Here is a 22,608-nt window from a genome sequence, read left to right on the forward strand (position 1 = left end):
TCTCTAAATTCTCTAGTATTGGGAGAAAGCTAGAATGATTTGGGATGATTTTGAAACCAAATGGGTTAGGATATTTATAGTTGAAGCTTAAGGACTAATCTTGTAAATATCCTAAAATACAATGATTAAATTATGATTTTACCATTGTCCAAATTCAACTAAAAACAACTACTTTTCGGTGCCCATTTTTAATTCATTTGGTGCATTGCACCTTCGGTGCAAAGTCCACCATTCAACATACGTCGGATGATCCATACATCTTTCTTAATTTATTGCGGAGAATACTCGATTAAAGAAAATAAAATCAAATGATTTTTAGAGAATTGTTTCACCTTATAATCTGGGTGATATTGACCAGAGTATAGTTTTCTTTTTCTTCCATTGGTTTAATTTTACGAAATCAAGATAATATATTATTACAAAATTTTAAAATTAAAATTATTTAAATTCATTGTCGATGATGTATTATGATTTTGTTCACTGATAATGTATATAAAATTATATATTATCAATACATCGAATATTCATTTTTATTAATTTGTTTCGCAAGAAGTTTGCTATAAAACATTAATTCTAAGTTTATAATAATTCTGAATGAGAAAGGATTGTACAGATAATCCTATTGCCTTTGTGATTAAGTGGTATCGACTATCGACACCTTTTACCCAGTGTTAGAATTCTATCCATTTTCCAGTTATTAAAAAATTCAATAGTGAATTACTGAATCATGCTCCAATTCACAAATGAGTGCATCCATTAGACGATCATAGAGTTTTTTATTTACAATCCTGCAGTTCACAAGATCTTAAAAGGTCGCCGTTAAGTTCAGACGAAATCCACCTAATACTGTAATAAATATTTTAATTCAAAAAATAATTTCTGATACATTTTATATGAATAATTTTTTTCATCACATTATTCAAGCATTTTTGCCAGAAGCTTTTGTTAATGTTTAAAAACTGTTCGATTTTGCCATATGAAAGGTGGCAAAGTGACATACGCCATGAAGATAACAGAGTGTTGAGTTCTTATGGTGATCTCTCTCTCTGTTGGGGAGGGGGGGCATAATCTCTGATAAAACCTTGAGCAAATTTGAGATGATTTATATATATATATATATACATAAGTGTGAAACAAATCAGTGGGGATAACCAAAACACCTATAAGAAAGACAATACAATGCAGGTTCTCTTGTTTGGTTGTTGTCCTGATATAAAGTTGAGTCCAAACATTTCCTTAAAAGTCTTCTCCGGGTCTACTAAGCCAACCAGCTTTGCGACAACCGCAGCACTCTCGGCAATGTGATCCATGTCTTTACAGTTAGTCCACAAGCAGTAAGCCAACTGCAACCTCCTGTGTTTCGTGTTCAACCCGATGCCCCATTTAAGGAAGAGATTCTCTCTTTCCTGAATGAGGAGTCTCTTGCGCATCTGCCGACTCAACATATGCCTTTCACGACCTAGAGCCGTTGCGTTGTTAACAACATATTCGTAGAGATAATTAAGTTGTGCTCGATCAAAAAGGGTATTCATCACCAGTGTTACAAAAGCTAATGAGAATAAATCATATATACCTTGAAGAGGGGTTAAGAACTTGTCCATTTTCCACCATTTTATTATCATGGGACGATACACTCCTAAGAAATGACAGCCTCCTATGTTCCACCTTCATGTATATATATTTTCTGGACCAATGACACATTGCAAGCATCCCAGAGCTCGATGATCTCTCTTTGAAGCCTCTTAAATTCCGAAGGCCATGCTGAATGGCTTCCATAATTATCTGGTATCGGGTCCAAGCCAACATCTTTAACATCCTTTCCATGTACAATGGGCTCTGTGACCTGGACCTGTAATGCATGTACAATATAATATTTAGAAGGCAATTCTAAAGCATATAAACAATGGCATATTCAGCATGGATCTCCTGTTTCGATCGTGTAATTAACAAAAGACGTGAAACACTCACCGCATGATCGGCAAGTTGCTTCGTAGACATTTCTTCTGCTCCTCCCATTGAAGTAGAGAAGGCTGTATTATTCTGTTCCTCTGGAGTAGGGACATCCGGATGCATATGCTCGATGCCAGGAGCACTCATCAAATAACTTTGAGATTCATTTTTCTCTATCATGGCGTTCAGCTCATACTCAGTAGCAGTAGTTGAAGAACTTTGAGATCCAGTTCTAGACAACCCCTCGTTTGGAAGATCATACTTCAATGTAGAAAGTTTTTCCGGAAACTATCTGGTCTTCCAGGGAAATCATTCTCATTCCCCATGGGAGGTGTGCTCTCATCTTTTTCTTGCCTTTATATCCATTTTGAGGTCAAACCGGTCATCTTACTCACTTTACAACTTATACTCCTAGTTAATTTCAAGCTTCTACGGCTATATATTTCTTCTTTTAGCTGCCATAAATATGGTTTTTCAGGGGATGGGAAAGCAATATCTGGATGGTTGCTACTGTTTTTCAAGTGGAGTGACACGGAATCTCGCTTCGATCTATCTTCATTGCCAATATCCAGCAATCCTGAAATATCTGTTCTTTCTCTTGGAGATGACATATTATAATTCTGGTACTTCTTTGGGTTAGATTCCGACACATTTGAGTCTGAATATCTATTCATACTCGACCTTCCCGAGTTAATGCAACGAACTTCTTTGCAGGGTGCCACTGAATTTTCATCAACAAGTTCACCATTCTTGTCCGGGCGCAGATTTCATCCATTGAAATTAGGAATTTTAGGTGACAGCTGCTGGGAGGAACTGGGATGTGGTATATTAAGTTTGAAGTCAGGAAGCTGGAGGAAGCTCTCTTCAGAACTGCAGCTTTGTCTATCCGAAGGAGTGAAGGACCTATACCGACATCCATAACAGGTGTAACAATGCTTGAATGTCCAAAGTCCCATGAATTTTGCACTCGCAGTTTGGGGTACTGAGGATCTGGAATTGCCTGGTGAAGGAGAGATGTAAGTTAAACTGTGGATGGTGAATTGAACTTAAAAGAGGCATCAAATGATTTAATTATTTATACATACCCATATTTTCACTGCTTTTTCATCTCCGGGACTTTCATCCTTAGCCGTTTGTAGCAGTACCTCAACCTCAGACTTAACAAGTTCTCTTTGCCGTACCAGTGTGTTTACCTCCTCCTTTAGCTGCATGAACCATGTAGGAAAAGTGAATTATTCATGGGTTTAGCAAACAACTTGACAACATTTTAGCTAAATTATTCAATGAGTGATGCAAGAGTGAGAGGTGCAACGCGAATTGAACCTTTTGGATCTTTTGGTCTTTCTGTCTCAGCAATGCAGCAGAATCAGAGGAAACAGATGTGGGTCGTGCATTCCTCAGCTCGTTCTCTAGTCTAGCCAATTCTCTTTGCAATTGCTTCACCAAGGCTTTATCAGACACAACCACATTGACTTGTGCATTGGTAGTCACTTCTTTAGCACAACTTGCAAAAAAGAGGGTGTTTCTCGATTGTTCAACATGAGTTCGTGCCAGACTCAGCGTACAAATGACAGCAGTTCTAGCATTACCTCCTAGGGAAGACTGGAGTATACGGGTCAGCTTTGAATCTCTGAAAGGAATGTGCCCATTTCTTTCCTTGCTGCAGCCAATTATATATTTATAAGATGATACGGTAATAACTACTTGTTTATGCTTGAGGTTCACTACATACTATAAGCATTGCGGATGGTAACACCAAGGAAAGGTGAATCAGAATCTGGATTCATCAACAACAGGCACATGCATGCCAAGGGAAAAAGCAGAGAAAGTTCATGATAATTATTTTTGTAAGTTCTATGGTACTAGATGCTATTTGGCACAATACTTAAAGGACATGAAAGCAATGAAATTTACTGGTTTTCCATAAAAGAGATTTTCATTTGTCAAAAGGAAAAGGATTCTCAAAGTGCTACAAACATTAGAACAAGATTCTAAGAAAAAGCTAACCTCAGATTACGGATAACAGTTCCGAGTGTTAATAAACTGCGATTTATATGGCAACCTTCTTTCAACCTTGCACCAGCTGATAATGTTTGAGATGCACGCTCACTCCCTGCAAGATCAACAAAATTCTAGACAATGAAAAGAATGTAAACACCAGTTTCTTTTCCAATATCTGTTGTCCAATCAAATCTTTGACTCAAAAGTACATATTGTTTTGTACCACAGTGTCTGCAAGGGTATTTGATTTGCCATTGCCTAAAAACTCTTGTGCACAACTTTCTATCGTCTGATGAGTGACAGCCACAAGAATACAAAAAAAAATCAATCAGTAAAATAGAATATAATATCATCTTCGAGTGAACAATCTTAAAGTTTTTTCCATGCAAATACCACTCTCAATATTTGATAGGATCTAGAGCTTGTCTCATTCAGAGAAGTCTCTCCTATATGTCTTTGAGCTGCCAATATGCATCAAGAAATGCTTAAATACACGGTCATGAGCGAATTAAAGGGAGACTTGTTGAGGCATTTTGTTACTTTCACAAACAGATATAAGCTCTTTAAAAAGATTCCAGTTCTGCAGTGTTTCTTCTGTAAGTTTCTCAACAACCGTCCCTCTCTATCAAATCAGCTATTCTTTAGTGTGATAGTCCGTAAAAATAACTAGTTCTCGTAATAAAAAAAAACGATGTGACATTGTAACTCACTTCCGGATCATCAAGAAGCCTAAGGGGTGTGCTGTCTGCACTAAGGAGGTCTCTGACAGATTCATTGTATATCTCCAGAGCCGAGAACTTGAGGATAAACTCTCTTTCTTTGTGCTACAGAAAAGTACAGTATGGTTTTAGCCAAAGAGAGGAATACAATTGAGTAGTATAAGCACAAGTGAGCGGAAAAAAATGTTGTATCTGCAATACTCTTTGTATGTAGTCATATACATCTGTCATGGCATATTCGGTGATTCCGGTCATCATATACGTCTTCCCGCTGCTTGTTTGTCCGTAAGCAAAATCACTTGCTGAAAAATAGTTTTATATTAAGAATTGCAAAAGGAGAAGTTAAGGGGAGTACAAAAAGAGCCTTATAGAGGTGATGACTCAGTTTATACCACTAACAACTGAAAGAGCAACTTCCTTTGCTCCTGCTTCATACACTTGCTGGTTTGGGCAATCAGAGCTGAAAACTGTCTGAGATCAGCAGCACACCTGCGAATCGGAAAGAATGACAGATCAATGAGAAACCACCGATGTCAACTTCATACATGATAAAATGTCAATAAATTTTACTAACAAGAATCAAGGCCTAGGTAATGACAAACTCCCAATTCACCTTAGGCAAGCAACATTCTATGCCTGAGATTAAGAAATATAGTCCGAAAAGTATCGATGAAATCATCACAGTAGACTGGTTAGTGACAAATTGTATATGGTAAAGGAATTATAAATACGACTATGGACGGAGATTCAGAAGAAAATGAAGTCTTTCTGCATCTAATGCAGGCAAACTCATGAGCTATTTCCAGAAATTAGAGACATTTCCACAACATAACTTTTCCAAAGGTGAGGAGAGACTGAGTGAGGACAGCCACCATTTATACATAAGCCAAAATCTGAACTCTTACAAATGTATAGGCAGTTGGGTACATGGATCTCTCGGAAACCGAAAGGCTGTTCCGGTATATGATAGTGTTATCATTGATGCATTCCCGGTCCGATACATCGTGCTGAGCGATTTCCATCCCATTGAGAGGGCGCAAACGAACCAAAACGAAAATCCTCTCCTCACAGCTTTCTGGCTCCCCGTCCATCCCCAACTCTGAGCTTCCTTCTCCAAAAGCAAATTGCTAGAAACAATACCATAAAATATCAACAAATGCTTCTCTATCTCAGCTCCCCTACCACTTATTCTTCTCCATTCAAATGGTTTGACAACGAAGCTTCTATTGGCATAAGGACCACCGAACTTTTAGGAAGTTGCAATCATTTCCTGCAATCAACAAACTAATCATGGTTTGTGCTAAATCCACCCAATATTTTCTTCAGTAAATTGTCTCAACCCAGAAACAAAACCGCCCCATGTCTTTATCTGGAATCTGTATTCACATGGCCAAAGGAAACAAAAATCGTATCCTTTTTCACCGGCTACAATAATTCTTTACGTCAACAAGCATACGGTGTGAGGCTATTAATGTGAATTTTAATTAATTCAAGGTTTTGGACTGTTCTAAGATGGTCTCCATTTACAGACTGTCAAAGTCACTTTCTCACACTATTTAAAAACAGAATCTTTTTGGAATAATAAAAAAAATGAAATAATAATAAAGATAGTTTGAGAAATAAGAAGCTTTTACCTTGGGATTGAAGGGCATTCTTCAAGGAATGTTTTGATGTTTTCCCCAGATTTGGATTCGGAACATCTGCAAATATCAACTTTGTTGTTCTGATTTTACTAAATTTAAATCTGAGAGAAAACAAATAATCCAATAAGAATTAAAACCCAAATTCCAAATGCAGAGCACTAGTAAACAAAATTGAATTGAAGCAACAAATTTCAACTCTATTTAGTAGCCAAATTTACCTCAAACTTCAAACTCTTCAACTTTTAAACCTCAAACTTGAACTCCTACCAGAGTGCATTTGCATGCAAGTAAAAGATTTTTTATATAAAGAAAATGAAGCACATTGAAGGAAACAGAAAAGAAAATCTGTGATCTTTAACTCTCTGGAGTGGGAAGTTGAGATCTTTTAATGCAACGAAGCTAAGTGGGATATTGATGTGGTTATGGACTTATGGTGCCTACTTCCTTGTTTGATTGTTTGTTGATTTGGAAGCTGCCATTAAAGTGAAAATATAATGAACCTTTTAAAACAATGAGCAAAGCTTTTTTGATAACAGATGTTGATTAGATTACAGTTAAAGCTGTACCAAATTTGATTAGCAACCAAGCCTTGTTAGCCCTTGCATTAAATTATTGCTCAAGTGTTCCAGATAAAATTAGTTTTTCCCCCCAAAAAAAGAAAAAGAGTGAATCTGAACTAGATTTCCATCTTTGGGTGGGTACTACAATCTTTGAATGATCATGTTTCATAGGTTCTAATTTAGCATTACCTTCTTTCTATATTTAACACTTCCCATAAAAAATGATCATGCATGGCAGTTAAAATGCAAAGGATAAAGCAAAATTTGACTATTCTGATACCCTGTTATTAAATTTGACTATTTTAGTACCCTATTATTAAATTTAATCATTGACAAAATAAAAATATATAATGTTAAATATGATTTTTTAAAAATAATTTAATGGTTAAAACAAAAATAGAAAAGTAGGATACCAAATAGATAGTTTACCCTAATTATTATTGGGATTTTCTCTCATGCAAAAACACAGAGGCCATAACAAAAGCTGCTAAAGACAGAAAGCATGGGGACCCTTCTGACCAACCCCCCCCCCCAAAGATTAATAATTGCAACATCGCCCCATCCCCATGTGACGAGAAAAGCCATTGTTTAACATATTCCAGTCCTTTAAAGATGAATGGAAGCCCATGCATATGCTTGCTTTTCGTGCACATGGTTTCAATATTATTGAATTAGGTATAAAAAATTATGTTTTCTTTTCATATTGCCATCATATATTCCTTGAAATGCAAATCCATCAACACAGTTTCAAACATCAATGTCAATATGTTCTATAAGTATCAAAATCCAATTCGATTCGTTAAATTTTGTTACAAATCGATTCAGTTCTTTTTAATATAATCTGAAATTCTTTCTGAGTATCCATAAGTCGTCACAGTCAGAGTTTTCACAATAACAAGAAGCAAGAGAGATGCCACCCTCTGGTCTATTATGTAGCTCTTGTGTAATTTATTCAAGCTCTATATTATTTGAATTGGATAGCAATGCATATGCCCCGGTTTCCTGGATGCAATCCATTGTTTTTGGTCTTGTTTTCAGCTGTGTTTTGTTTTGCTTTTTAGCTTCTCGTCAGTTGTATGCATTGAAGAGAAAACAGTGCACAAGTGAAACATAAAAGCAACAACACCGTGTTAAATGGAAGATGTGGAGCTACTCAATCGAGTGGGGTTCATTTGGCTACAAAGATTGGTACATGGCAATCCGTTTTGTTTTGTTTTGCTTTCGAACGAGTTAATGTCGTCCATTCCAACCCACCCGTGTTTGATTACAAGACAGTGGAGAAAACAGTAGGGTGGCAAATGGCAGTGACGCCCGAATTTGCAGGGCATTTCAATTTGTGGTGCATGAACTCTTACACAACAGTCATTATCCATGAATGTAGATATTTAGGGTTTTGGATATAATGAAGTAAAACTTAAAATAACGCCTAGGATTATTATGGTGATGTGAATTTGGTACATGAATATTTAGTAAAGAATGTATGCATAAAATAAAGCAAAGAATGAAGCTAAGTAACGTGCAATTAGTGGAACAGGTAGCCCTGAAAACTATGACAGACGGTTTGATGTGTTTGGACATTTTAATCAAACCAATAAATAAATGACGTTTCTCCAAATTATTCTCTACTTTTATAATGTCACTATAAATTTATTATTGTTAAACATAATTAATTGGATTGTCATATATTAATTTGTGTAACTAAATAATAATTAAAAAGTCACATCATTATTTATTTTAATAATATCAAATTGAGCGTTAAAAATTAGTTCAAATTGTTTTGAAGACAATATATCTTCATAATTATCTTAGTTAATTAACGATAAAATTACACCCCGTAGATACAGCTATTCGAAGAGGGACTTTAAGAAAAACAACACTCCCTATTACGATTGAGGCCGGTTGATTGATTCGAATTGTTACATCTAAATCAAATTGGTTTAGATTTGAAGTGGTCGAATCAGCAAAGAAATTTCTCAAGATTAGGCCTATGAATTCTTATTCATTGAAGGATCTTTCAAGTGTTAAACGGGAAACAGCAAAGAAATTTCTCAGCTTTTTGGAACTTTCTAGTTTCCACTTCCTGTCTTTAGCAATCCTTGAAAGTCTGCTCCTTGATGTTTGTTTTGTTGTAGCCTTCAAAATCATCATTTCTGGGAGCAATTGAATCATAATAGAATAGAATCGCCATTGATCTTATCAGTTTCTTCAACATTGAGCTTAGGCAACAAGCTAAACCAGACAGCTTAGGCAACAAGCTAAACCAGACAGCTTTGTTTTATCATTGCAACTTGATTTCCTGCAGATGAATGATCAGTACAAAGAACCGCGTTCTAAAGCAGTAAGAGAATTTGCCAGGAAAGTTCCTCATAATTACATGAACTTGAATTTAGAAAAATGGGATGTTTTATTCTATAAAAGGAGCACAATGCAGTAACCTAGTCATCATGCAAACTGAGATAGTAGAGAAAGGAAGAAGAAGAAGAAGCAAATTGTAAGAGCGAGAACATGGACAATGTGGAAGTAAACAACTTTGAGGGCGTATTGCCACTTCTATCATTGAATCATGCTCGTTGTTGTGTCGATCGGTTTGGGATTCCATGCAGTTCTATGAAGAAGTTTTGGGATTTGTTCCCATCAAACGCCCTTCTTCTTTCAAGTTCAATGGAGCTTGGTAAGCTAACTGCTCCACCCATTCTTCAATAAATCCAACAGGAAACTAAATCACTGATGTGTGGGATCATATGCAGGTTGTATAACTATGGCATTGGGATGCACTTAATTGAGAATCCATCTATCGATGATTTCGACACCATCGTTGAGCCGCTGCCTATTAATCCAAAGGATAATCACATATCCTTCCAGGTATATAGTGTATGAATTCAAGTTGAGTCTTTCAGAAACTAGGCCTGTATCTGCAGGCGCATTAACAGGATTTCGGTTTGTGATGATGGCAGTGTACAGATGTCGGCCTTGTCTTAAGGAGGCTGGAAGACATGGGAATGAAGTACGTCACAGCCTTGGTCGAAGACGAAGGGAACAAGGTTGAACAGGTGTTCTTTCACGATCCAGATGGTTACATGGTTGAGCTCTGCAACTGCGAGAACATTCCGATCATTCCTCTTTCTTCATGCTCATTCAAACCAAGGCTAAGCAGTTTCATCAAGTCTGCACCGCCGCCTAAATGTGGATTCATGGAAAATGCGATGATGGAGAGATTGAGCATGGAAATGCTGAACATTTCATTTTGAAATAGCACCACAGAAAAGAAAATTGTGAACAACTTTCACTTTCTTTTTTCTGCCATTATATGCTGCAATTGTTTTCACAGGTCTTACAATGGTCTGCTGTCTTATTTTTTTATGAACAAATTGTGTATTGCTTATAGTAGTTAATAAGTTTGCGGGGATTGAGTGTTTGTAATCCCTGTGTAATATATCTTTACCTTATCAGCCTAAATGAGGCTCTTGGTTGTATTAAATTGAAAAAAAATGGCTATCAAAAGGATGAAAGAAATGGAAATAAGGTGCCTTGGCCTGGCTCTTTTGTCTTTCTAATTCTTCTCACAATCTTTCTTCAATTGATTCTAGTTTTCATGTAACTATAAGTATTTTTAGCTGTTAAATGGACCCCTCATGTGGGATTTTTGTGGTCTGTTGTTCTTCTGTGTAGGAGGCAGGATTTTGACATAGTTGCTTGATCGTTATGCCCCTCCTTTCCTCTTCAAAATTGAAATATTTTATGCGCTTTCTCCTGTACCATAAAAATCCCCAGCTAGCAACTGTTAAATCTATTGATTTTATAAACTTCCTTTGCATTGTTATTAATTGTAGTGGAAAACTGAACCCTTACTTTGAACTGTTCATGGATTTGGCAAGTCCACAATTGTATATCAGTCTGAGATGATAGAAATGGAAAAGTGATAAAAAGGGTATTGTGTTGATTTATAAATTTCATGAGATCAAACAGAGAATGATAGAATTTAATAGAGAAAGCAGTCACCGCTAATTTGTACCTTAAAGAGTAATTGGATTGATTAACAAAGACTGTAAGAGATTTTTTTTTCTGGAAATTCTCCAAAAGTGCTAGTTCAGTTGCTGTAAGTTCTGTCGGTTTTATTGTCAACAAACATTTGCATTACTTTCAAGTTGAAATGAGAAATTACATTTTGGAATGATACATTTCTGAATTTCATAGTGAGATTTAAACTCCATGTTCTGCATTTGATGCAATTCTCTCACATGTATGTGCATTACATTACACAAGTATGTTCAGGAATAGAAACAATACTGTCTATACATCAAACTGTTCTCTTAAGCTTGCAAAATCGATCCGTCAAGTCTATTCGGTAGTGATGATGATAAGCAGCCCTGGTCCCTCTTTGCAAGCTGGTCAACTTATCATCTCTTTCATTCTCCATGAACTAGAATAGTTGCTTAGTATAGTTTTCAGAAAGATTTCATAGCTCATACTAGAAACAGAAGAATGTAATCCACTGCAAAGAATTGATCTGTAACCTGTCATTCTTTAGTAAATTTTGTTTTTGTTTTGTGGTCATATTTCGCGGTAAGATTAGTATTCCACATGCAAGATCATAGTGGCCCAGATTGGTTTTAGTAATGCTTTAGCATAATTATTGGGAGGGAAAATAAGGGGGAAACGAAAGATTTTATAACGATAGAAAGATCAGCAGTCTGCTCTTTCAATTAAATTTTCAGTGCATGGAAATTTATAAAGCTGTTGAAAGATACAATCAAGCTAATAGACATAGCCCTTGACAAACAGTCCTTGCTTGGCTTCCTCCGACTCCCCCTCGCCTGTGTACTTTCCTAGTTGACCAAGTCTTCAGGCAAGTATTTTGAAGGGATGAGAATGACACGTGCCATGGGTTTGGAGCTTGGTTCATTGCATTCAAGTTAAAGGTGGCCTCAACCTCAGACTGCCCAACAGACAAAAACTGGCAAAAAAAAAGGCAACCAATTAACCATTAGCAGCTAAGTTTCTTGTAGTCATTTTAAAAACTTGCTTTTGTAGGCAATTACCATGATTCCGGGAACAGCCGGAGGGATTCTTTGGCGGAGGAGGCTGACTGTGTAATCAGCAACTTGTTGAGGAGTAGCCTTGTCCTTGCACTCCGCACCAGGAGTGACCATGCTTGGCTTGAGGAGGATACCTTCAAACATCACATTGTTCTGGGCAAGGTAGAAGAAAACCTCAGCCCATACCTTTTTGGCTACTTCGAAGGTCCTGTCGATTCCGTGTTCACCATCAAGCAAGATCTCTGGCTCAACGATTGGAACCAATCCATTGTCCTGCATGACCAAACATCCAAAAAGATTACCTAATGCCAAAGAAGTTGTAGTTGAGACTGGTGATAAAACTCGGTTCATTTTACCTGAGAGATGGCGGCATAGCGAGCAAGACCCTATGCTGCTTCCTTAACGGCAAGTTCAGATGGTCCATTGGGAATGCTTACCACGGTACGCCTATAAAAACAGAACGAATGAATAATGCATGTACATAATCCTTATATAACTTGGTTGTATGGATAACACAAGGGAAATGCTAATGGAAAACTGACAAGTATTCGAAGGAAAGGCCAAAAGGATAAAATCTTACCATTTTGCAAAACGAGCTCCTTGTTGGTAGTATGCAGCCGAGCGTGGGGCGAGGCCGTCAAGACCTTGGCACCATGACTCGTGTTTTGAGCCAGCCAGTGGAACAAGACCCTGCAGTATTCATATTATCAAGAGCTTAGTAACAGATACTTCATATAACTTAGAATCAAACAACAGAGAAGAGATGTTCCTCCACAAATGGGGCAAGAGACTTACCTTGTCAACCTTGATACCGGGGACTGTTCTGTTCGACAAGAACATCAACCATATTCTTTCCATCGATCGTGGTTTGGTAGAGGGTTTCCTCAAAGAGGATGGCTCCTGAAATGTACTGTCCAAGGCCAGGAGCTGAAACAAGAAACGTCCTATAGGCTTGGCGGTTAGCCTCCGTGTTCTCTAGCCCGATAGAGGCCAAACGTTTCCCGCAGGTAGCGTTCGACTCATCCATGGCCAAAATTCCACGGCCTGGATGTTAAAAGTTTCAAAGTTTGGCAACCAACTTTGGAAAATGTTTTTTCAAAGTTTGGTAAATGTTTCTTTGAAAAATGTTTTTCAAAGTTTGGTAAAATTTTGGTAGATGTTTGTTGAAAATAGGAATGGGTAAATTCACTTTAGTCATTGCACTTTAGGGTATTTTCAAAGATTAGTCCCTAAGTTTCTACTATAAATACCCTTACCCATTTAGCTTCAAAATCATCCCAAAACATTTCTTTCTTCCTATACTAGAGAGCTTTCTTGTGAGTAGTGAGTGTTTTGTAAACACCTGTAAATTTTCTCTCTTAGTAAAAGATCTGCAGCAGCCCGGAGACGTAAGCACAATTGGCTGAACTCCGTTATCAATTTTCGGGTATTATTTTTCCGCTTTTATTTCGCATTCTCACTAATCTGGTTATAGGGAAATTACTTGTACTCGGTTTATTTTTCCTAACAACTGGTAATCAGAGCTTTTGGTTGTGAATTTTGTCAAATTTTCTGCGAGGTTACTATTCATTACTATTCACGTGAATAGTGATTTTCATGAATAGTGAAATTCGGTCGGCGATACGAGTTTGTCGACGGTGGTGTTCTAATACACGGTGATTCGCAAGAATTGTCAGAAACGATCCAAACGAAGCCAGATTCGAGTGGGAGCGATGGCTGCAGACGAAGGGAAGGTGAAAATTGAAAAGTTCGATGGTGCGGACTTTGGCTTTTGGAAGATGCAGATTGAAGATTTTTTGTACCAGAAAAATCTATATCAACCTCTCTCAGGAAAGCAACCAGAGGGCATGAAGGATGAAGATTGGGCTCTTCTCGACAGACAAGCCCTCGGAGTTATCCGACTGACGTTATCCCGCAATGTTGCTTTTAACATAGCAAAGGAAAAGACCACGGCGGGTCTTATGGCGGCTCTCTCCAGTATGTACGAGAAGCCATCGGCCTCAAACAAAGTTCATTTGATGAGGCGATTATTCAATTTGCGGATGGCGGAAGGGGCATCGGTGGCACAACACCTAAATGAACTCAACACAATCACAACCCAGTTGAGTTCAGTGGAAATTGAGTTCGATGATGAAGTTCGAGCTTTAATTCTCTTATCATCTCTACCAGACAGTTGGAATGCTACTGTTACAGCAGTCAGCAGTTCGTCGGGAAACAGCAAATTAAAATTCGACGATGTTCGAGATCTGGTATTGAGTGAAGAAATTCGACGAAGAGAATCGGGTGAAGCATCAACCTCCTCAGCCTTACACACGGAGTCTAGAGGGAGAACTTCAGAAAGAAATTCAAATCGTGGCAGATCAAAATCTAGAAGGGGCAAATCAAGAACAGGAAATAAAGATTTTACCTGTTATAATTGCGGCAAAAAGGGTCACTTCAAAAGAGATTGCCGAGCACCGAAGAAAAATACCGGCGCACAGGAATCTGCCAACATGACGGAGGAGACAGGTGATGCCATGATTTTAAGCGTCAACAGTCCGATTGAATCATGGATCTTGGATTCAGGGGCATCTTTCCACTCCACCCCATGTCGAGAAATCATGGAGAACTATGTCAGTGGTGATTTTGGGAAGGTTCATCTTGCTGATGATGAAACCTTAAAGATCGTCGGAAAAGGAGACATCCGACTAAAGTTGCCAAACCAGACCACCTGGAAGCTGACAGGAGTGAGACATATTCCTGGCCTCAAAAGAAATCTGATTTCTGTTGGACAGCTTGATGGAGAAGGATATAGCACAACCTTTTCAGGCTGTGAATGGAAGATTACCAAAGGAGCACTCGTCATTGCTCGTGGTAAGAAGACGGGTACTCTCTATGTAACCTCAAATTTAGAGAATATCATTGCAGTAGCAGATGCTGATGGAAAATCAAACCTATGGCACCAAAGGCTTGGCCATATGAGCGAGAAAGGGATGAAGACACTTTTGTCAAAAGGGAAGCTGTCGGATCTAAAAATGTAGATGTCGGACTATGCGAGGATTGCATCTTTGGCAAACAAAAGAAAGTCAGTTTTGCAAAGATTGGCAAGACACCCAAGGCAGAAAGGTTAGAATTGGTTCATACTGATGTATGGGGACCATCCCCAGTTCCATCTCTTGCAGGCTCACTATATTATGTCACCTTCATCGATGATTCAACAAGGAAGGTGTGGGTTTATTTTCTGAAGAAGAAATCAGAAGTCTTCGATATCTTCAGAAAATGGAAGGCCATGGTGGAAAATGAGACTGGTTTGAAAGTCAAGCGGTTGAGGTCTGACAATGGAGGAGAGTACAGAGACAGTAGATTCAGAGATTTCTGCGCAAACAATGGGATCAAGATGGAGACAACAGTTCCCAAGACACCGCAACATAATGGTGTAGCAGAGCGCATGAACAGAACTCTGAATGAACGTGCCAGAAGTATGAGGATACATGCCGGCTTGCCCAAATTTCTATGGGCTGAAGCAATCAACACTGCAGCTTACTTGATCAACCGTGGGCCCTCAGTTCCTTTGGATGGCAGAATACCAGAGGAAGTTTGGAGCAAGAAAGAAATAAACCTTTCACACTTAAGAGTGTTTGGTTGTATTTCTTATGTACACATAGACTCTGTTGAAAGAAGTAAGCTTGATGCTAAGTCCAACAAATGTGCCTTTGTTGGTTATGGCGGTGATGAGTTCGGTTACCGGTTTTGGGACTATGAAAATCGGAAGATCATCAGAAGCAGAGACGTCATTTTCAATGAAAATGTGATGTACAAAGATAGATCAACCGCAGAATCAAGTAATACCGAAGCTGAAACAAAGGAATTTGCTGAGTTCGAGGAGATTTCTGGAAATGATGTTCAGATCAATCCTGAAGCAGTTCAAGAAGAACCAGGCACACCAGAACTGAGACGCTCATCCAGAATTCCTAAACCAACCCAACGGTATTCTCCTTCTTTACACTACTTGTTGCTGACTGACAATGGTGAACCAGAGTGCTATGATGAAGCAATGCAAGTGGAGGATTCAGTCAAGTGGGAGTCTTCCATGAAAGATGAGATGGACTCGCTTATGTCAAATCAGACATGAGAATTAGCTGAATTACCACCAGGCAAGAAAGCGCTCCACAACAAGTGGATTTACAGGATCAAAGAAGAGCACGATGGGAGCAAACGCTACAAAGCAAGATTGGTTGTCAAAGGCTTTCAGCAAAAAGAAGGTATTGACTACAATGAAATTTTCTCTCCAGTCGTAAAATTGTCTACAATCAGACTGGTGTTGAAAATTGTAGCTGCAGAGAATTTACATCTTGAGCAGTTAGATGTAAAGACAGCTTTCCTTCATGGTGATTTGGAGGAAGAAATCTATATGAGGCAGCCAGAAGGCTTCATAGAGGCAGACAAGAAAAACCTGGTATGCAGGTTGAAGAAGAGCTTGTATGGTTTAAAACAAGCTCCTAGACAGTGGTACAAGAAGTTCGATAGCTTCATGAGTAGCAGTGGTTTTATCAGATGCCAAGCAGATCATTGTTGCTACATCAAGAGGTTCGACAACAGCTTCATTATTTTATTATTATACGTTGATGACATGCTCGTTGCAGGCTCAGACATGCAAGAGATTATACACTTGAAGCAAAAATTGTCGAAGCAGTTTGCTATGAAGGATCTGGGCGCTGCAAAGCAGATTCTTGGGATGAGGATCAAGAGAGACACAAAGTCGGGGACTTTGATGTTATCACAGGCTGAGTACATCAACAAAGTACTCTCCAGGTTCAACATGCAAGATGCTAAACCAGTAAGTACACCTTTAGGTGTTCATTTCAGACTCTCCAAAGACCAATCACCAAAGACGGAGGAAGAACGTGCACACATGGTGAAGGTGCCGTATGCCTCAGCAATTGGAAGTCTGATGTATGCCATGGTTTGTACCAGACCAGATATTGCTCATGCAGTGGGAGCTGTTAGCAGGTACATGAATAATCCGGGCAAGGTACACTGGGAAGCAGTCAAATGGATCCTCAGATATCTTCGGGGTACCACAAACAAAGCACTTTGTTTCAAAGGTGGAGATATGATACTGACAGGCTATGTAGATGCTGACTTAGCCGGAAATGTCGACATCAGAAGGAGCACTACAGGGTATGTCTATACTCTAGGAGGAACTGCAGTGAGTTGGGTTTCTCAACTACAGAAGATAGTTGCTCTCTCCACAACTGAAGCAGAATATGTCGCTGTTACGGAAGCCAGCAAGGAGATGGTTTGGCTCCAAAGTTTCTTGGAAGAGTTAGGCAAGAAACAAGAAAACAATATCTTGTATTGCGACAGTCAAAGTGCTATCCATCTAGCAAAGAATCCGTCTTTTCATTCCAGGACAAAGCACATACAATTGAGATATCATTTTATCCGGTCTCTTCTGGAAGATGGGATTTTGAAACTTGAAAAGATTAGTGGAGCTCAAAATCCGGCAGACATGTTGACAAAGACGGTGACTACGGACAAACTGAAGTTGTGTTCAGCTTCAGTTGGCATGCTAGAATAACAAGACCAGACATGCTGCTGCATTGATCGAGGTGTGAAGACATATTAAAATCAGTCTTCAAGTGGGAGATTGTTAAAAGTTTCAAAGTTTGGCAACCAACTTTGGAAAATGTTTTTTCAAAGTTTGGTAAATGTTTCTTTGAAAAATGTTTTTCAAAGTTTGGTAAAATTTTGGTAGATGTTTGTTGAAAATAGGAATGGGTAAATTCACTTTAGTCATTGCACTTTAGGGTATTTTCAAAGATTAGTCCCTAAGTTTCTACTATAAATACCCTTACCCATTTAGCTTCAAAATCATCCCAAAACATTTCTTTCTTCCTATACTAGAGAGCTTTCTTGTGAGTAGTGAGTGTTTTGTAAACACCTGTAAATTTTCTCTCTTAGTAAAAGATCTGCAGCAGCCCGGAGACGTAAGCACAATTGGCTGAACTCCGTTATCAATTTTCGGGTATTATTTTTCCGCTTTTATTTCGCATTCTCACTAATCTGGTTATAGGGAAATTACTTGTACTCGGTTTATTTTCCTAACACTGGAGAGGCAATAGATTTCTACAAACAGCCAACAATCAGCAAAATCATCGTTTCTTTCAGCAAATTCTCATTTCTTGTACTTAAAATTCCATGTGTTAGCATATAGTTTAAGCATGTTGTGGAAGAGATAAGAATTATATAACTTACTGCATTCTTGACAAGCTCATCGGCATATGAACTAGAACGCACAGTTAATCCAGAGGGAGCAACGGGGTGGTACCGAACAAACGAAGCTGAAGGTTGGGGAAGGGTCTGACCCTTAACCCACTCAGACTTGTCTACAACAGGTGAAGTCTTGAGGAGAGATGCAGAGGCCATTCTTTGTATTTTCAATGCTCTCTTATCTCTCAATTCAAGCTTTTTTGGCACAATGTTTAGGCTCCAGATCTCTAAATTATAGTTCCTGGTAGATATCTTGTTTGAGGCTGTAATACGTAGGCCAATCATCAATTGACACGAGGGGTGCTTACTTGGCAACTTGGTATGGGAGAGGTGTGGCTGATATGAGGTGGGGGATTTTAAGTACATGTCTTGTGGAAATCTTGTCTTGAAACTAAAGGTTGAATTTTCTTAAATTTGTAAAACCAGAATTAAGTAAATGGAAGCATTGCTAAAACCCTGGTGTTTCTGGAGCTGTTTGATTATTTTTTTTGGCTTTAAAATCACCCGAAAGGCAAGATGCAGACACCAAAATGAATGTTAAGAATATTTATATTTTCTTCGATTGAACCAATAAATTAACTTCCTGCTCAAAACCAGTTTGATGCATTCAGTATCTTTTCCAATAAGAAATCAAGTTTTAAGAGTCGCTTGGGACGTGAAGATGAATGTAAATAAATGACTGAATAAAGTAATGTCACTTTGCTTCAAGTTCGTATTCTGTATGCAACAAAAATATGAATTGTATTTCGAAGCAAGAGGTGTCCTGAAGTTAACTGAAGGCATTGTCCAGTGGCCACAAATTCTGCAGCCATAAGTCATGGTGCAAAATTTTTTCTAACAAGGACAGTTCTCTAGCAATTGAAAGGAACGAGAGGAGAGGACGTAAGAGAATCAATGTTAGCCTCATTGGTCACCTCAAGTTGCAGAAGTGAGCTTATGACCAAGCAATTCTCCCGTGACATCAATGGCCCCATAGTCGAAAGATCCAGCAACTCAATGCCAATGGAAAATGCAACTAAATAACCAAATAAGCAGACACCATTGATTATGGAGAAGAGAAAATCTCCTTCAAAGGACATATAGGAATCATTGTGGAACAGATACCGACACCCTGCAACTAAAAAACATAAAAACACTGAAGAGCAAACACAAGGCTGTTATCAGCCACTCAATCTATGGGGCATCTTAGAGCTCGGGTGATTCAACCCACAAACAAATTCTTTGAGCATTTTAAAATAGAAGAGATAGAGAACGATTCCGTGACGATTTAGAATCTTACAAGACGGGGAATACGATAAATCAACAACCTATCTTCACTTTGAACTGGTTCAACATCTTTTACCAGACTAAAAAAAATTATCCACAAATCTGTTTCTTCCAAACTGTGCTTTTGGGCGATATGTTAAGCACAACTAGCATCAATGCCCAAAGTAATATGGCATAGCTCTTATAAGCTAATATAACATGATCAATGAGCTATTACCAAGAAAATCATTGACTATCAACTACTTCAAAATTGGGAGTCTATAAATAAGAAAGGTAGTGCTTTAGAACTACTTAAGATATGTGGACGAAACCCAGAGAAGCACATAGGTTATCAGTGACGTCAGCACTTCAAAACTCCTCGGGCCCTTAAGAATAGGAATAGGTGGAATTACAGATACCATCAAGAAGGTTCCCACCAACCAGGAGAATATAAAAGCTCCAGCCCTGCAGTGCAGAAACAAATGGATTACTAAAGCCTTTTAATGTAGTTCGAATCAAGGAACACGTTCAGAAGAAGGATAACATCAGACATAGAATGATGTATGTTGCAAATTATTCATCATAGGTGGACAAATCTGGTTAGAGGCATTCATCTTCTTGACAAACGGCCAATTAAAGAATAGGATTATACAGAAGACTAAAATGAAATCTAAAGAAAATGCCTTAGAAAGAGATATCAAGGATACCATATCACATTTTAAGTTAACATCAAAAATGTCATCACATACCCATAAAGTAGAGCTCGTATTTTGCTCTTTAACCGATAATGTATGAAGTAGAAGGTAGCTATCAGTGATAAAGCTACTTGCAGAGTTGGGCCTTCTTCGGTGGGGAAGAGAACAGTGAGAACTCCAAGCACTAAAAATGCTAAGGATGTTTTTACAATGAACTTAGTGGCTGGAGTTCGGAATCTGCTTGTCACAGCCTGTACAACCCTGGATTGTTTGACTTCCCTGACCTTTTTCTTGATGTCAATTTTTGGATTCCTCCTTTCATAGAACTTCTGCATTCCTTGCTTATTCCTAGCCGTTTGTATGGGTCACTGACATTAATTCTAGGAAAAATAGATGATCCTGCAAAGGCAGTTGGTGAATAAATTCAACAAGGTAAATGCTTCTTAACAGCACATAAGAAAGTTTAATAAAATGGGGTTGGCGACAATAAACTAGTAGAAAAGCACAATTCAGTGAAACAATCCTCCGTAAGTAAACTGCAATTTATAGGCTCCTGGTAAATGCACATAAAAGATGCATCCAAGCTCATTAAGAAACCAACAACATCAGTTTTAAACTAGCTCCATGCTCAATGAATAAAAGCTAAGCTTATAGTATTTCAAAATTACAAAGAAATTATCAATCTTGGATCCAAATCAGATATCGGTAACTAATTAAAGGATATATGCTTACTAAGACCATTTGCCTTCAATAATCAATCCAAAGAAACAACTAATTGAACATCAATGCAACACACAGTTATTAGTTTAAACTTTACACCATGTGCAACATCTCTTCAAGGCAGAAATCAGTAAGGTCAGAAGGTTTTTCTAATTGCTTATATTTCCCACGAAAAATACTCAAAATAGCATGTGTGCATATTCAAAGCTAATCAAAACAATGATTCTCCCCATCCACACCCCCCCCCAAAATAATAATAATAATAATTAATAAATAAAAAAATCCACAGTCCTTGTAATGAATATTACCACCTGATTCACCAGCCACATCACCATAGGAAGCATCCCTTGCACATTTGATCCAATGAGTTTTCTGTGTCTTCCACCTTCTGATAGAAACTGTCCAACTACTTCTGCATCGTAATAAGAAAAAGACCACAACACCATATAACCAAACCAAACTCAGAGTTTTGTGTACTAGTTCCTGTTACTGGTGCTCTACCTTTCAAGACGAAGATTGTCCAATAACTCCTTTGGTTTGCCAGCATTTGGAATAGCCGAAACTTGCCTGCATACCAGCCCTTGATTGCAGTCATGTAGCCGAAGGCAACATCTTGAGGGAGGGAATAGTCCGGAGAGGCTCATTTTTTAATACCTCTATTGGATGTTCCCCATAATAAAATCTCAATGAGTTATATTAGATTAAAACTTGAATTGAATAAAGAATCAAACAAAAGTTAACATTGCCTATTGTATTTCCACTGTAAAGCAAACAGTATACCGCGTTACATTGAATAATATGAATCAATTCATCTTCAAAAAAAAATATACGAATGAATTCATTTATCCTCCTTGAAAACGTCTCAATAGAACATTTTGTTTCCTTTTCTTATAACACAATCCATAGAGTAGCTCGAAAAGCGTTAAGAATATACAATCGAAACGCCAATCGGAAAGACACCCATTATGAAGTCAACAATAATTCAGCTAAAATAGCAGAAAAGTCTGCAACTTTATCTTCATCAATGAAAAGCAGCTAGAAAGCAATTATCTTTTTCGACATAAATTGAGAACTTCAAGGCCGAATAAAATGAAAGAACAATTAAAGAGACGGTTCCCAGTTATGCAGTGTTAACCAGTGTGCATTCAGAATGCTTATTGAAAGATACTGGTGAGAGAAGACAAACCTTTCTCTAGAAGACTGAAAATACAAAGGTGGGTCGAGCTAGGATGTGTTGCAATGGATAGGGAAGCAAAGGGAAGTGTAAGAAGCATGGGGAAACATTCTAAACCCTGCTTTTGGCCGCCGAAAAAATGTAAACAGCATTTAAATTTATAATATTAAATAGACATTTTGCTATGAATCCGTTGTAGTCTAGTTGGTTAGGATACTCGGCTCTCACCCGAGAGACCCGGGTTCAAGTCCCGGCAACGGAATTTTTTCCTCCTTTTTTGTTTGTTAAAATATGGCACAATGAGTTTTACTTTTCATTTTGCCACATAAGAAGATGCCAAGGTTTCTACTTTGCTACTGTGTTTGTGTAGAGGTCATTGGAAAGCAGATGAATTCGTCAATATTTCAGCTCAAAAACTAGACTCTGTAGCACAAAGAAGACAGCAATATAGAAGAAAGATGCAGCAGACATGAAAATCAAACACTCCTGAAATAGCAAAACTTGATATAAACTAAAGAGAAAATAACCTCAGTAACCAAAAATCTCATATAATATACGATTTTAACCAACTTTTTTCGGATTTGCCAAAATGACCAACAAAATCGCAATGCGA

General features: G+C 38.0%; 1 non-coding gene and 4 pseudogenes across 1 annotated transcript; 2 read left to right on the forward strand and 3 right to left on the reverse strand.

The window, feature by feature from the left end:
* Nucleotides 1-1,151: 1,151 nt before the first annotated feature.
* On the reverse strand, nucleotides 1,152-6,693 carry LOC120127021 (annotated as a pseudogene).
* A 2,670-nt stretch (nucleotides 6,694-9,363) lies between these two features.
* Nucleotides 9,364-10,356, forward strand: LOC120127020 (annotated as a pseudogene).
* Nucleotides 10,357-11,519: 1,163 nt separating this feature from the next.
* On the reverse strand, nucleotides 11,520-18,351 carry LOC120127022 (annotated as a pseudogene).
* A 1,122-nt stretch (nucleotides 18,352-19,473) lies between these two features.
* LOC120126962 lies at nucleotides 19,474-21,496 on the reverse strand (annotated as a pseudogene).
* A 688-nt stretch (nucleotides 21,497-22,184) lies between these two features.
* Nucleotides 22,185-22,257, forward strand: TRNAE-CUC. The gene has a single exon. It is a non-coding gene; the product is annotated as a tRNA-Glu (tRNA).
* Nucleotides 22,258-22,608: the final 351 nt, after the last annotated feature.

The sequence above is a fragment of the Hibiscus syriacus genome, unplaced genomic scaffold (assembly GCF_006381635.1).
Source record: "Hibiscus syriacus cultivar Baekdansim isolate YM2019G1 unplaced genomic scaffold, ASM638163v2 tig00110462_pilon, whole genome shotgun sequence".
Taxonomy (NCBI): domain Eukaryota; kingdom Viridiplantae; phylum Streptophyta; class Magnoliopsida; order Malvales; family Malvaceae; genus Hibiscus; species Hibiscus syriacus.